Here is a 7,667-nt window from a genome sequence, read left to right on the forward strand (position 1 = left end):
TTACATGGGACTGTATGTTGGAGGGGCTGAAGGGAGGGGTGTGATGTTATTAACATGGGACTGTATACTGGAAGGGCTGAAGGGAGGGAAATGATGTTATTTACATGGGACTGTATATTGGAGGGGCTGAAGGGAGGGAAGCAATGTTATTTGCATGGGACTGCACATTGGAGGAAATGAAGGGAGGAAAGTGATCTTATTTACATGGGACTATATATTGGAGGGGCTGAAGAGAGGGAAGTGATCTTATTTACATGGGACTGTATATTGGAGGGGCTGAAGGGAGGGGAGTGATGCTATTTACATAAGACTGTATGTTGGAGGGGCTGAAGGGAGGAGAGTGATGTTATTTACTTGGTACTGTATAATGGAGGGGCGTGATGTTGTTATTTAGGCTACACGCACACAAACATAAAAAAAACATAGCCATGTGACAGCAGTTTAAGTAGCGTCCATCACACGGCCATTTTTATAACCAATTGCAGTCTAGGTGGCTGTTCACACGGCTGTGTTTTTTTTATTTTTATGGCCAACTGTAACGGGGTGCCGAAGGCGCACTCGGTCTCCCATCAGCCGCAGACCTGCTGCTTAGCTTCGGGAGCGAGGATCTGTGTTTGACCTTGTTCCCAGGGCAGCTTTGCTAGCTGGGAGGCTCCCTGCTCCTAGGTCTGCCTTGAGCGCCGAGCTGATCACTCGGTGCTCGACTGGTAGGTCTGTCGGTCATGTGATGCTGGCCATGTCACATGACCCTCACTCCCCACTATAAATACAGGCAGCCTGCTGGCCACAGGTTGCCTGTTAATTTTAGGTATCTGGTGATTGTTTTGTTCCTGCATACTTACCTGATCCTGTGTTCCCTGACGATTCTCTGCCTGCTCCTCCTGTACTGCGCATCTCTCCTGGTATCCTGACCCCGGCTTCCACCTGACGATTCTTTGCGGACTCCTGTTGTAGTTTGTTTCTCTCCTGGTATTTGACCTCAGCTTTTCCTGACTATTCTCTGCTCATTCCTTAGTACTGCGTAGCTCTCTAGGTATTGACCCGGTCCGTTCACGTTCCGTTATTTGTCTTGTCTGTCTTTCCAGCACGTATCCTAAGTTAGGGACTGCCGTCTAGTTGTCCCCTGTCATTAGGACTTGCGAGGCAAGTAGGCAGGGTCAGGGGTGAGGGTGGAGCGCAGTGGTCACTATCCTCCCCCTGTGTGTAGTGTACGTTACCGTCACACCAGCAAATAGCAGCCGACAAAAAATAGGACATGTCCTATTTTTGGCCGTGAAATCAATGGGACCATTTGTAACGGCCATTTAGACAGGAGTGCATCCGTGTAATGGCCAATAAAAACAGATACAGTGGGCATAAATGACATTTCAGGAGTTAAAATAATTTAAAAAATACTGACCTTGTCCAATGCGCGGGGACACTGACTCCTCATTGGATGCAGCAGGACCTGCACTCCCAGCGTGATGACATCACATGATCACGTCAGGTCCTACTGAATCCAGTGAGGAGTGAGTGTCCCGCACGAAAGTGGATGAGGTATTTTTTTTCTTTGGCAGTCAAAAGGAAATTTCGGTGGGGCACATTATTAAAGCTAGGGGCCACTATGAGGGACACTATTAATGCTGGGGGCCACTATGGGGAACATTATTAATGCTGGGGGTCACTATAGGGGACATTGCTATTGCTGGGGGCCACTATAGGGAACATTATTAATGCTGGGGACCACTATGAAGGACATTATTAATGCTGAGGGCCACTATGGTGAACATTATTAATGCTGGTGGCTACTGTGGGGGATATTATTACTGCTGGGGGCCATTATGGGGAACATTATTTATGCTGAGGGCCTCTATTAGGGCAATTTTTACAATTGGGGTCATTAATAAAATTCATCCATTTCTAACAGCCAGATGGCAAGAAAATAGATGCACATAGGGTTAGAAAATGGTCATAAGAAAGATGACAGTCTGCTTTTAACGTATTTTCTTAAATTTATTTTTTACATTCGTGTGCATGTAGCCTTACATGGGGATGTATGATGGAGACGGTTTGGGAGGGAGTGATGTTTCTAAGGCCTCATGCACACAATGCAGACCCTCATGCGAACCCATTCACTTCAATGGGGCCGCAAAAGATGGGGTTCTATTTTGGGGTGCATATGACTTTTTGATTGCTTGGTATTATACTTTTTGTAATGTAAGGTGACAAAAAATTGCTTTTTTTTACAACATTTTTTTAATTTTTATTACAGAGTTCACCTGAGGAGTTAGGTCATGTGATATTTTAATAGATCTTGTTGTTACAGACACGATAGTACCTGATATGTCTACTTTTTTTATATTTTTTCACATTTAACACAGTAAAAGCATTTTTGAAACAAAAAAAATCGTGTTTTAGTGTCTCCATAATCTGACAGCCATCGTTTTTTTTTTTTTTTTGCCCGATTGTTTTAATTAGGGGCTCATTTTTGCGGGATGAGGTGACGGTTTTATTGATACTATTTTGGGGGGCATATGCCTTTTTGATCACTCAGTGTTGCACTTTTTGTGATGTAAGGTGACAAACAAATGGTTGTTTTAGCACAGTTTTTATTTTTTATATTTTACTGCGTTCATGTGAAGTGGTGGATCATGTGATATTTTATAGAACCAGTCGTTACGAACATGGCATTACCCAATATGTCTGTTTTTATATATATTTTTTTTATTTTTTACAATTTTATGTGCTTTATTTTAGGAAAGGGGCTTTTTTTTTTTACTTGAAACTTTTTTTTTTTTTTTTTGTCCTACTCTGCGACTTCAACTTCTGGGGTCTGTATTGTAATGCATTGGCTGTCAGATTATTCTGCTGACAGCCTGCCTGTGAGACCCAGCCTAAGGATCTCACAGGCTTTCATAGAAGGCAAGCCCCGATGCCTATGAAGGCATCGGGCTTGCCTTTTCTGCTATCTGGTCCCCGTCACTGCAGCATGGGGACCCGATAGAGATGCAGGGGGCTCACGTACCCTCTGCAAACCCTATACATGTCGCGGTCAGCTTTGACCATGGCATACAAGGGTTTAATACGCTGGGATCGGTGTCTTCACTGATGCTGGAGTATGCAGCAGGGGCCCTGCTGTCAGTGAGTGCCAGGTCCGTGCCGCTAATCGGGCGGGCGCAGCTGGTCCTAAGTCACGTCCACCAGCGCCTTGTATGTATGGCAGGGGTCCTTAAGGGGGTTATTGTGGTCCTGATTGTTACAGGGGGCTCTTCAGGAGTGTGTATACCGTACATCGGCCTTATTACTACTGAGTGGTCTGTAGAGAGCTTTATTTCTACTGGGGGAACAATAGGAGGGCCTTATTTCTACTGGGGGATCTGTGAGGGTATTATTAATACTGGAGGGCTCTTCTACTAATGGAGGCACTCTTGGGGAGCATTATCGCTGTTGAGGGCACAGTAGGAGGAAGTATTACTAATGAGGGCATTTTAGAAGGAAATTACTATTGGTGGGACTTTGAGGATCACTATTGTTATGGGGGGGCTATCTACAGATGTAGCAGGATTAGCCCTCAAGCTCTTAACTCAAATTTCTTAACTCATCGCGTTATCTTGAGACAAAAGCCATTGAAAAGCAATTGAAGGTGTTTGCTTAACGCATTTAGTTTAGATAACACGTCTCATAAATCATGAGTGTTAACTCTACTACATCCATATATGGCATTTGGGGGTACTGGAGAGCACAGCGAGCAGCAGGATAACACTTATGGGACTGGAGGATGGGGATAATGATAGAAAAGTTAGGAAGCTAAGATGTTGTCAAACTCGGCAGAGACGAGAAGTGGCTGAAAGAAGTTGTCCGGACCAAAAGAAGAAGATGAAAGAAAACATCTAGATCAGAGGAGACCTCAATTGAGAGGCTCTGGATGTGAGAAGTAGGTTCTGCTGCATACTTCTTTATGATTGATAGTGTCTATGCAGCAAGTAAAGCAAGTAAAATGTCTTTAGTGCTAGTGCAGGCGGCAGGGGGGGGGACGTTGACTGGGGCCATATGCATTGGGGCATGGTCCTTGGATCTTTTGAGACTTTAGCAATGCCCCTGCTTAAAAAAAATAAAACAGTTGGAAACAGGTAAATGTGCCCCAATGTTTTCTGGTATACCCTTTCGACTTGGACAAAGAGACTAGCCAGCATATCAGCAGAAAGTAAGCCAGGCAAATATATAAAATTTACCATCTGACTGAACCTGTCCATGACTACCCAAATGACATCCCACCCCCTAATTTGGGCAACTTGACAATAAACTAACTGACTTATATTCAACAAGTGTGCATAATAGATTGTGATGAGTGAATCGAAGCATCAGAAGTGGAATTTGATCTGATTGCAACAAATCCGAATTTCCTCGTGCTTTGTGGTAACTAATTGTCACCGCCAGATCTCTGAGAAGTTCTGACAGACGTTCTTCAGTACCTCCTGCATGATATTCATTTGTTTTGGTTTCACTTTGACATCTCTTCTCCCTCTCCCAGCTGTCATCTATTAGCAGTGATTGCCTCCCTTTTATATCCCCTCCCATACTGCCTCACTTTGCGGTTTATACTACTTCCTGGATTGTGCTCACTGCTAGAAGTTGCAACTGCTGGTTCCTCAGATAAGTCTATTCCTTTATTTGTGTTTTCCTGTTGGCTTGATCCTAGGTGACCCTGACTCCCTCCGTATTCAGTGCAGGGAGCCGGTGGCCGTGTCCCCTCACTATTATAGGGTTTTCAGGTGTCACTCAGTCGAGGTACGTGGACATGCAATTTTCTATAATAGAGATCTTTGCATGGGCTGAGCAGTCAGGGAGAGCTCTAGGGCTATTTTATGGCTCACCCATATGTTCCTTAGTTTGGGATCAAGTCAGTCGGATCTTTATTTGTTACTACTTGTTTTCTGCAACACCATCCGTGACACTAATTGTTTTTTCCTAAAATGACAGCTACATGTTTTACAAAGTGAGAGTAAGAAGCCTGGGAATACCATATGACCCATAATGCTATGCAGCCAGCAGATGGCCATTCCCTGTGATGTCACAGCCTTTTAAAAGTCTCATCCCGTGCGGTCTCCACCATTTCACTGTGATCTGAGCATAGGGAGAGATGTGACAAGCAGTAGGACAGTTCTCAGTTTTATTTGGGGTATATTCGATAAGGAGAGTGCAGGAACAGTGTAGGGAGATCGTAGGAAGAGTTTTTACACACTGTAGAGTGAGCGCAGGGAGACTGCAGGGACAATGCAGGCTTTGTGATCTGAAGCTGAAGAGATCCATATAAGACAGCCAACTTTGCATCAATCCCTGCACAGACCTATCTAATTGAAAATAGATAAGCAATTCTATTACGCTTTGATTCTCAAATTGGGTGAATAAGGGTGGGTTCACACTAGCGTTAGGGATTCCGTTATGGCTTTCCGTTATAACAGGGTTATAACGGAACATAACGGAATCCATAGGATGGAATGCAAAACAGAAGCCATAGACAGTGAAGAACAATTATGTGTGGTATCTCCTATGACTACATGAAAATCCCTGCAAGAAGATTGTATCTCGGTCTAGACTGATTGTTTTATGAAGACATAAGCAGCACGGACCAGTATCCAATACTTTTATGACTTTCATTTGAGATTTGACCTCTCTCATTCTGGTCCTCCAACGCATTATTTAAATAGACTGCCAAAGGGGTTTTATTACACATCATGTAGTGACAAGCACATGACATAACCATGCAGTGTTGGCATTGAGTCCGAGAGCAGTTCACATTGTGCTTGTACACTGGAACAAGGATAAGGGGCTGTAATGCATCAATGATTCAACAGAGGGCATGTGTATAAGACAACAATAGAAAGAATAAAACGCAAAGCACACAAGATCAGAAATAACTAAACAAAAAAAATAATAATAATCTATGTCGGTATTAGAGATAAGCAAACTTCTTGAAATTTATTTTGGGTCTTATTTGTGCAATTCGGGTCTGATCAAAAGTACTCCAATTGTCCTGAAAATTGGTGCAAGATCTTTCTCCCTCTTTTTTTCAATTCTGCCCCCCCCCCCTCACCCCATTAAGCTCTTTAACACAATGACAGCAATAGCAAAAGTGACACTGACTCATATATCTATTGGTAAACATATGGTTGATGGTGTCAAAAACATTACAAAAATTGTCCCTTATTGGTGGCAGATGGTTTTAAACACACACACACATGGTTCTATGGGGGAAAAAAAACTGTTCTTTGTTCTGAATGAGCCATCAAAAATGATACCTAACTTGAGGTTGGTCCCCCATCCCTCTTTCCTGAGCAATTGGAGACACTATATGCTGCTATCACATCTGAGGAGGTAGCAGGCACGATTCAATCTCACAAACCCATGAAAGCTCCTGATCCAGATGGACTAACAGGAGAATTCTATAGGGTCTTGAAAGATCAGATGGTTGACACCTTAGTGTTGCTCTACAATGGAGGACTGGAGGTGTTACCATCATCTGCAGCTATGTCATACATCAAACTGTTATTAAAACCGGGAAATGATCCTATCCTAATGTTGACATCAAACTTCTGTCTAAGATCATGGCAGATCGTTTGGCCTCCATTCTCCTGCCCCTTATAGATCCAGCGTAGGTGGGCTTTACCCATGGTCGAGCTGCAGTTACAAATATCAGAATAGTGCTGGATTGGATTTATCACAGGTCCATCACACTTGATGATGGACCATGCAATGAGCGCAATGACGTCACCAAAGGTCCTTTTCCACCCAGGTCATCAAAGAAGAAGAAAGAAGACAAGCCGGGCTGCGCGAACAAGTGGATGAGGTGAGTTTAATTTTTATTTTATTTTTTTAACCACTTCATCCCTATTTTACTAAGTATTCTGTATCCTATTATTTTCCTTTATAACCATGTTATAAGTGAAAATAATAATGATCGGGTCCCCATCCCGATCATCACCTAGAAACCATGCGTGAAAATCACACCGCATCCGCACTTGCTTGCGGATGCTTGCGATTTCACGCAGCCCCATTCACTTCTATGGGGCCTGCGTTACGTGAAAAATGCACAATAAGGCTTCATGCACACGACCGTTGTTTTGGTCCGCATCCGAGCCGCAGTTTTTGCGGCTTGGATGCAGACCCATTCACTTCAATGGAGCCGCAAAAGATGCGGACAGCACTCCGTGGTCCGCAAAAAAAATATAACCTGTCCTATTCTTGTCCGCAAAACGGACAAGAATAGGCAGTTATATCAATGGCTGTCCATGCCGTTCCGCAAATTGCGGAACGGACGCCATCCGTGTTTTGCGGATCCACAATTTGCGGACCGCAAAACACACAACGGTCATGTGCATGTAGCCTAAAGAGCATGCTGCGATTTTCACGCAATGCACAAGTGATGCGTGAAAATCACCACTCATGTGCACAGCCCCATAGAAATGAATGGGTCCAGATTCAGTGCGGGTGCAATGCGTTCACCTCATGCAATGCACCCGCGCGTAAAACTTGCCCGGGTGAAAGGGGCCTTAGGCTTAGTTCAAGCTTCACTTATTTGGTCAGTTATTCTCATCAGTTATTATCATCCCAAAGCAGGTACAGATCTATTTATGAAACCTAATCCGAGAGTAGGCTTGGCTCCTGAATTTGCCTCACAATAAGGGTCC

Source organism: Bufo bufo, chromosome 3 (genome assembly GCF_905171765.1).
Source record: "Bufo bufo chromosome 3, aBufBuf1.1, whole genome shotgun sequence".
NCBI classification, from domain to species: Eukaryota; Metazoa; Chordata; class Amphibia; order Anura; family Bufonidae; genus Bufo; species Bufo bufo.